Raw genomic sequence first — 9,272 nt, 5'->3', positions numbered from 1 at the left:
CTGAGGTTACGTCTCTCTGAGTCCGATGCATCTCGCGATGGGGGATTGTCTAGTCTGTCTCGATTAGCACTGTTTGTGCTAGGGCCTGATGAGAGTTCTTGTTCTGGATGATGATATCCTTTGTTAAGTCGATCGCTGAGTTCACACAATCCTTAATGCCTAGGTAACCAGATATATGGTTAGAGGGAGCATGAGGGTCTCTTGTCAAAGGAGAATCCTCTTAGCCGTTGCGGATTTAAAGTATTTACCCCCTGCTGATGTTTGGGAGATGGCAAGATCGGGGCTCATCGCCAGAAAGTTCATCATCTAAATTCACCCGATCGATTACTAGCTCACCAGGGAGAGGGGTAAAGTTGTTGTAGAACCCTTCGTCTGAAAAACCGGTTCTCGGCGAAGCATTGGGCAATGTCAACGACATCTTGTGTGTAGATTCTTCAACACCTTTTTCATGATCCCCACAGATGGCGCTAGAACCATCGATCTAACTTGTTAAAAAAAATAGGGGATGCTTGAAGTACACGAATCACAAGGGAACACATAGGAGTTTTTAGATAGGTTCGGGCCTCCCTAAGGATAATAACCCTATATCATGTTTGTCTTGTATTGATATGAGTCTATTATAAGGGTAGTGTGACTAGTCTAGATGGATCTAAACCTAGTTGACGACATCCTTGTTCAGCTTCTATTAGCTTGTTTTGGCTTATAATGACTTTGTATTGCTTGTCCTCCGCAGGGTCCCCTAACTTCGTATATATATGGGGGTGTTGTACGTCCTCTAGACTGTTCTTTCATGTTCTTGGAGATAAACCTTTCCAGTTACGGGATGCCTTGGGTATCTACGTGTAGTTTTCTTTCATCCAGGGATCCTCTTCCCCGATATAAAAATATGCCCCGAGAATTACGGAAAATTCTGAGGTGCCCGGATATGGTAACTATCCATTAATCATAATCAGCAATGTACAACCAACTCGTGGCCACCATCATCATGGTACCGTGAGGTTAGCATGAAAGGGGTGTCGGTGAGTGACGGCAGCCTCGCTACGGAGGAGTCCTTAAGTACGCGCTTGTAGGGGCCGACATGGTTGATCCGAGAACACTGGCTCTAATGCCAAATGTTGGAAATCATGAGCCGATCACACTCAAACACGAGCAGAACACACACGAACACAAGCTGAATTTTTTTGTGTTATGCTAAGATTGTTGTTTTTCCATTTTCTTGATCTCTTATTTAAAGGAAACAAATAACCATATGTGGCCTACATTCATGCCCATACATACATTTTGCTTGAATGAACATGAATGTGTGATAATGTGCAGCGTGAATGTGCATGTCTCGGCCCAATGTAAGCGCGTGTTGTGCAATAAAACAGACTAATTAACTTGACCTAGGACACTAACTACCATGTATGCTACTAATGCATGTGTTAATGATGATTAATGCTGACATGCATGTGCTAAAGACCTATGTGCAGAAATGGCTAAGTACATGCAGAAACTGCTCGGGATTATAATCGTGCAACAACTTTCACCTATTTTGTTCAATATCATTGTAGATATGCTGACCATTCTCATATCTAGAGCAAAAGAGGAAGGCTAAATAAAGGGTGTTGAGCCTTATTTGATTGATGATGGTTTATCTATTTTACAATACGCATATGACACTATATTATTTATGGAACATGAGTTGGAATAAGCCAAGAACATAAAACTCTTGCTTTGTGCATTGAGCAATTGTCTACTTAAAAATTAACTTTCATAAAAATGAGCTCTTCTTCTATGGAGAGACTAAGAATTTTGAGGCATAATATTCACAATTATTTGGGTACTAGATAGGGAGTTACCTCTTTAGATATATCAAAATTCCTATGTGACGGTGGAGGACAGCGGCAGACTACGGTGACCAATGAATTGGAGCGACGATGGTGTGGATCTAGATCTGGTGCAGCAATTTGCGAAGTGGCTAAGATACGTGGGTGCTCTCGAGTGAAAGGGAAGAATGGAGAAAGAGAGGGAGAGATGGAGAGGGGAGACTCATCGGCAGCGAAGGAGGCTCAATGGCGATAGGCACAAATGGAGGTCAAGCTTAGAGGGGGACTGAGGGTGGAGGTCAAGCTTATAGGCGACTAGGGAGGCGACAACATGGGCGCGCCGCGCGGAGTTCTACGTCAAGATAGCGCGAGGGCGTGAGGCGGTGGAGGGTCACGGCTAAAGCGGGATGCGGGATTCGCTGTGATGCAGGGCAGTGGTATGGCACCACACATGTTTGCACGATGCAACGATGTGAGGCGATTGCGGTGATGATGCGTGCTGAATTCGTGGAAAGGGGCCGTGCCGTCATTGTTCTGCAGATCCACATGAGGCGGGACAATAGTAGGGCGGTCGGGAGGGTAGGGTAATGATGCTCTGTGCGCCAGATTTGCGGAGGTAGAAATCCTGACGATGGACGGAGAGGAGAGAGAAGGAAGTAGAGAGAGAACTTTCAATTTTTTTTATTTTCTTTCGATCCAATTTCACGGGTGTGACAGTGTGTGGACTCGTGGTGACTCTGTCTGCATGCAAATTACATTAGCAAAAAAATACTCAGTACTCTCAATAGTTAGTAGTTTGATGAATCGATTTTTTTTTAAACTAGCCTATCAGCCCGCACAATCCATTGTACTTTCTTAATGCCGGTCTTTGTAACAATGTTATCTTGGTGCTCTCTATGGAATATGGATAATCTATAGAGTGAATTGCACAAGTCATTTCAGAAAGATATTGCTGGTCATATTTAAAGTACAATGTCACGATTTTGATATGACACTTTATTTTCGGAACTGAAGAGCTATGTGCTCCTCTTACTGAATACTTAAATGAGCCAGATTGAATCTGGCCTGTTGTGTCTCGGCTTTCGGCACGAAGAGGATTGGCGGCCAGGGTCCAGTGGCTTTGCGCGTGCGAGACGACGACGCACGGTTAGCAGCAACGATGCTTGTGGGTGAGAGACAAGTCGACAAGTCAGGAGGTGAGACGAATTGAAGCAACGGACTACGCAGGGCGATGGTACACATTCTTGCATACATACGTGCGTGCGTGTGCACATGCAGATGCATCCTTAGTACGATGAACCTCTTCAAGTGAAGTTTCAGTCGATAGATCATATCCGATTTGGGTTTCAGAAGAAAGGGTTTGAGGATGAATGAATATCGGCCTTGATAAAAGATCGTGGACAAATTCAATTTCTTTTTAGATCTTTTTTTCTCTTAGGCATGCAACATCCGATCAGACGTGCCAAAAATCAGGTGTTGCATGCCTAAAAAACACTCAAGTGTGCTTTAGAGAGCAAACAAAAGATCTAAAAAGAAATTGAGTTTGTCCATGATCTTTTATCAAGGCCGATGTTCATTCATCTTCAATCCCATTCTTCTTAAACCCAAATCGGTTATGATCTGTCTACTGAAACTTCACTTGAAAAGGTTCGTCGTTCCTACTTCAAAAGTTCCATCAGTTTTCAATCCAACCAAGGAATTCTTTGTTCATCTCCAAAAGCTCCCGCCGATTTCAAAGCAACCGCTGCTGCTTCTAGGTCGTAACAACGAATCCGAACACGTCACGTCTCGCTCGTGATCAACGGTGATGGATGCGATGCGTTCGATTGGCCCCTCACGGCGCCACTATAAAAAGTCCTTGTCACAAACGGACCACACGGCTCCGATCGAGTTCACGGGCGTCGTGAGTCGTGGCGAATGGCGCCATTGTCACGCCTCCTCGTGGCCGTTGCGCTTCTCAGAGCCGCCGCCGTGTCGTGGGACAGCGACGGTGGTGGCCACGGCCGGGCGCGATACGCCCGCGTCTTCAGCTTTGGCGACTCGCTCACCGACACGGGGAACACGCTTGTAACACCCTACTTTACCACTAAGCCTAATTATATGAAAACAGAAAATTTTGACGGCATTTCCTCTATAGGACGGTATAACTGACCAAAAGAGATCACAGGCAGACAGTATATGACATAACCGGCATATATATATAGAAACCTTCACGACGCTACCAGCGTCGTACCACGACATAAACCAAGCAAATGACAAACCACCAAAACCACCATTTATAACACCGGTTGAGCTATCAACATGGTGATGAGGTAGTGTGTGCAGCTACCAAGATCCATCCCCAAAATGCACGTCAACATCTAAACATACCTGTAAAGAAAGCACGGGTGAGATTCAAAAATCTCAGCAAGTGAAAGGTACTTTAACAAAAAGCTATTTAGCCACAGTTGAATGTGCTAACAATTCTAAATAGAAACTAGTAATGAAACAGACCGCCAACACTAGGAGAAACAATTATGACTAAGCAAGTCCAACGATAACATTAAAAATTTTAACATTCGGTTGGTATAAGCCTTCAGAGCCGCATATATATCTATATACAAGCTAACTAAAGGAAATAAGATTTGATGCGAATGATTCATTGAATTTCAAAAAAAGACATAACCATGCACATGATATACTCTCCTCACCCTTACCCCTCCTCGGGTAACGTAAGGGTGTGCACCGTACCCCTCCTCGGATGACATACGGTACTGTACCGGTACGGTCGCGGCCAGAAGACGACGACAAACTTCCAATGCATGAGATGTATATGTATGACGTGCTTCAAGCATAACCAACATAACTTCCGGAATATGCTTGAGACTTCCAAAAAAACATTGCATACAACACTAATGAACAACTGCAGAATGGCATATCGTGCCTACTGCACTTCATAAATCAATCATCGAGTAAACTTCTAGAAACGTAAACAACATAGTATCCAGCTCAGAATCAGTCATTCAGATTAGATGAATGCACTGAAATTAAAGAATGTAGGCAACCCAATATTAGGTTAAAGCATAGTCATACAATACATTCACTTGCCTTTACCGACGATGAAGAAAATTCGATCAAGAACGTCCGAAAATAGTACCACCTGTACAGGCATACTATTAGAACTAAAACACATTTATAACACATAAAATATGAAGCGTCAATTCTACGTCTGAAAACGTCACGTATACGCCTACATTCCGAAAAACTGAACAGACAATTGTATCACATGAAATGATACACTATTTTCAATTCAGAGTCGAACTAAAATCTCACTAATTAGACTTCGCTCTGATGATCGAAATAAATACTTCGACTCGGATATCGTATCTTCGAATCAATAATGATTATCGAAACGAAACAGACTATTGATCACATGAAATAATACAACAGGAATTGATTGATTTGATTTAATCAAATCACAAATATCCAGAAATTACCGAGAAATCGCCTTCGAAAGATTGACGACGAATCCGACGAAATCCCGAAATTTCCAACTTTTCCTTTTTTTTTCTTTTTTTTTTCTTCCCCTTTTTTCTTTTCTCTTTCCTTTTCTCTTTTTTTTTTCCTTTCTTCCTTCTTCCTGGCTTCTCTCCCGGCCGGCTCTTTTCTTTCTTCTTTCTTCTTCTCTTTTTCTTTTCTTTTCTCTTCTCCTTTTTTCTTTTCTCTCTTCTTCCCTGGCTTTCTTCTTTGCTGGTTCTTGCTTGCTTCTTCTGTGCAGCAGCTAGCAGCGACACAGAGAGAGCAACGGCGGCGGCCCGGCTCGCAGGCACACGGCGGCTCGCGGCAGCGACGACGGCGCACGACAGCGGCGCGCACGCAGCAGCAGCGCACGGCGGCGAGTGCCAGCGGCGCGCAGCACGTACGGCGGCGGCGGCTCGTAGGCGCGCGGCAGCAGTACGCCGCGGCACGCGGGCGACACGCACCACGACGGAGAGAGAGAGAAAGAAAGAAAGAAACGCGAGGCAGCACGAGAAGAGTGTGGATGGTTCAGTACTTATCTCTTCTTTTTTTATTTTTTTTATTTAAAAAAAAACAAACGGTCTAAATTTATGGAGCTCGCTACGGGTCTCAAAGTGCCCGGAACGGACATATGAATAGCAAAATGGGTTCGTCTCGACGAGATGAACGCAACCGCGGTCTCCGATCGTCCATACGAGCCTCGGATCAAAAAGTCAAAAAATGCAGTCAAATTCCTTTTATTTTTATTTTTTTTTCCTCCAAAAATTTGGTATTACATTCTCCCCCCCTTAAAGGAATTCGTCCCCGAATTCTGCTGCTTCCATAGCAACTATGGAACAGAAGTAAAAATATTTCAAAACTTATGACTCACCAGTCTCAAAGAGCTCATGATACTTCTTGCGCATTTATTCTTCAAGTTCCCAAGTTGCTTCTCGTTCTGTTTGATTTGTCCAAAGGACTCTCACAAACTGGATAGTCCTCCTCCTCATAACTCGCTCCGAGGAGCCCAGAATACGTATCGGGTGGTACTTTACGGTCAGATCTTTCTCTATCATGATTGATTCCACATCAATTTTATGCTCAGGGTCTCTCAGATATTTTCTTAGCATAGAAACATAAAAGACATTATGTACTCCACTCATTGAGTCTGGTAACTCAAGACGGTATTCCAAACTGCCTACTCGGTCTGTGATTAGAAAAGGACCAATGTATCTCGGGTTAAGCTTCCCAGAGATACCAAAACGTACAACACCTTTGGTTGGCGACACTCTGTGAAGAACATAGTCACCAACTGTAAATTCTAGGTCTTGTCTCCAGATATCTGCATAGCTCTTCTGTTGACTTTGAGCAGTCAACAAGTTCTGATGTATTTGGTATACTTTCTCTGAGGTTTGCTGGACCAAATTTGGACCAAGTAGTGATCTCTCTCCGACAGAGTCCCAACACAAAGGGGAAACACACCTTCGGCCATACAGGGCCTCAAAAGGAGCCATCCGAATACTTGCTTGATAGCTATCATTATAAGCAAACTCTGCTAAAATTGGGATACAAATTTGGAATCCCGATCTGAAATGATCGATTTTAGCACACCATACAACCTCACTATTTCTCCACGATAACCCAAAAAGCATCTCTGCCTCGAGGTGAACGAGGCAACCCAACAACAAAGTCTATAGTGATATGTTCCCATTTCCATTCTGGGATTTTCTAAGGATTGCATTAATCCTGCAGGTCTTTTATGCTTAGTCTTTACTTGTTGGCAGACACCACAAGCTGCAACGTACTTAGCAATATCCACTTTCATCCTTTTCCACCAAAAATTTAGTTTTAGATCTCGATACATTTTGGTTTCACTGGATGAATGGTATAAGGAGTCCGGTGAGCTTCTCTCAATATATCCATTTTCACATCTACCTTCTGTGGTACACAGAGACGTCCTCTAAAACGTATTGCACCATGCTCATCCACACTAAACTCTTTTGATTTTTCCTGCCGAAATTCTCTTTCGAACTTCTAGAAGAAGACGATCATGCTGTTGAGCTTCACGTACACGTTCAAGTATAGCGGATTGGATGATCATTTGAGTTTCTATCTGCACAGTGCCAGCAAAATAAAAAGATATCCCCATCCGATCCAAGTCTGAATATAAAGACATTATTGCTTTAGGTACACCTGTTCTACTAAGGGCGTCAGCTACCACATTTGCCTTTCTGGGATGATACTGAATCGTCAGATCATAGTCTTCGATTAATTCTAACCATCTTCGTTGTCTCAAATTCAGATCTCTTTGAGTGAAAATGTACTTGAGACTCTTATGATCAGTGAAAATATCACATGACTCACCATACAGGTAATGCCTCCAACTCTTCAAGGCAAAAACCACTACAGCCAATTCTAAATCATGAGTGGGATAATTCTGTTCATGAGTTTTCAATTGTCTAGAAGCATATGCAATTACCCGACCTTCTTGCATAAGGACACAGCCAAGTCCAATTCGAGAAACATCAGTGTAAACTATGAAACGCTTACCACTCTCGGGCAAAGCCAAAATAGGAGCGTTCACCAACTTATTCTTTAATGTTTGGAAACTGACCTCACATTCATCAGTCCATACAAATGGAACACACTTCTTGGTAAGTCTAATCATAGGCTTTGCAATAAAAGAAGAACCTTGTATAGAATGTCAGTAATGGCCAGCGAATCCAAGAAAACTCTGAACCTCGGTTACATTGGACGGTCTTTACCATTCCGTTGCCTTCTCACTCTTAGAAGGGAAAACGAATCCAAGAACACACAACATTTCTGCTAATACTATACCAGCCAATTATGAGACACTCTCTTCGACTAGTTCTAAAACCAAGGCATTAATTGCCCAGAAACATCCTTTTTGGTGGATGCAATCACACCAAAAAAATATTATTTGGCTAGCTCCATAAACTCGGGTCGAAACCCCCCAATAAGAATATAAACCTTCTTCGCTTCAACTTCAACTCTTTCCCAGAGAGGATTAATTTAAAACCTTTATGGTTCAGGATTAAAGAAACATCAATACTTCACCTTTTCTACCAACATCACTAACTCCAAAAATATAAGTGCGAGTAGATCTACACAAGAGACAGTCACACGTTAAGATATAAACCTTCAGTTGGTCATTCTCATCTCGATGTGTCACCATGTCTAGAAGGGGTGATCAGAAGATTACAACCACTTGCCTAATTCAATCCTTCTAAACATCTAACGACTCATCCTTTATGGTACTAGTTTAGACTTGCACCTTCCAACTTGAATACCATAACACTTCCATCCAAAGACAGTTGGACCAATAGATAAACTGTGTTGACCGGTACGTTCAGAAACATGCCAAACTGGCATACTAAAGAACTTCACATCTTGCTCACATTCCCAGACCAGTCATACTATCGGTAACCACACCACAACTTCTTCAAAGTAGAATTGCATGCAAAGACACATCCTCCTCGAAAGTTGAAAAGACATCAGTTAATCTAGCCGACAAGATAATCACTGCGGAATGCTCATGAAGAGAGTTGAAAATATGACTTCTACAAACTCAACCTTGTTAATCCAACTCCAATTTAGTTTAGAAAACACCATTTGCAACACCAGTTTACCGTCAACGGGTTGAGCGTTAGTATACAATGCTTCTCTCCGGGTCCTTAGAAGGCATACCCTCTCCTAAACAGCAACAAAACTACAAAGATAGACCCCAATGGTTCATCCTCTTTCACAACACTCCTTTAAACAGGAGAGCAACCCTTAGCTCCCAAACATAACTTTAATCTCAGCACTTAAATTCTGGAATAAACTCTACTATTTACAATGCTCTTCCCTCAAACCAGAGTTTAGATAAAACCGATTTTAAGCTATTCTCAAAACACGTATTGACATCTTAGCGACCAAGTACGTAGAGTATCGCTTTATGTAACAGCAGATATTTACTCCCAATAG

The 9,272-nt window shown here is 42.6% G+C and overlaps 1 long non-coding RNA gene across 1 annotated transcript; it reads right to left on the bottom strand.

Moving 5' to 3' along the window:
* Window positions 1–3,904: 3,904 nt before the first annotated feature.
* Window positions 3,905–4,784, bottom strand: LOC133903798 (uncharacterized). Its single transcript, XR_009907353.1, has 2 exons — window positions 4,736–4,784; window positions 3,905–4,178 (listed from the first exon to the last, which is right to left on the bottom strand). It is a non-coding gene; the product is annotated as an uncharacterized LOC133903798 (long non-coding RNA).
* Window positions 4,785–9,272: the final 4,488 nt, after the last annotated feature.

Source organism: Phragmites australis, chromosome 21 (genome assembly GCF_958298935.1).
Source record: "Phragmites australis chromosome 21, lpPhrAust1.1, whole genome shotgun sequence".
Taxonomy (NCBI): Eukaryota; Viridiplantae; Streptophyta; class Magnoliopsida; order Poales; family Poaceae; genus Phragmites; species Phragmites australis.
The sequence above is the reverse complement of the archived record's forward strand: the minus strand, read 5'-3'. Positions and strand labels throughout refer to the sequence as shown.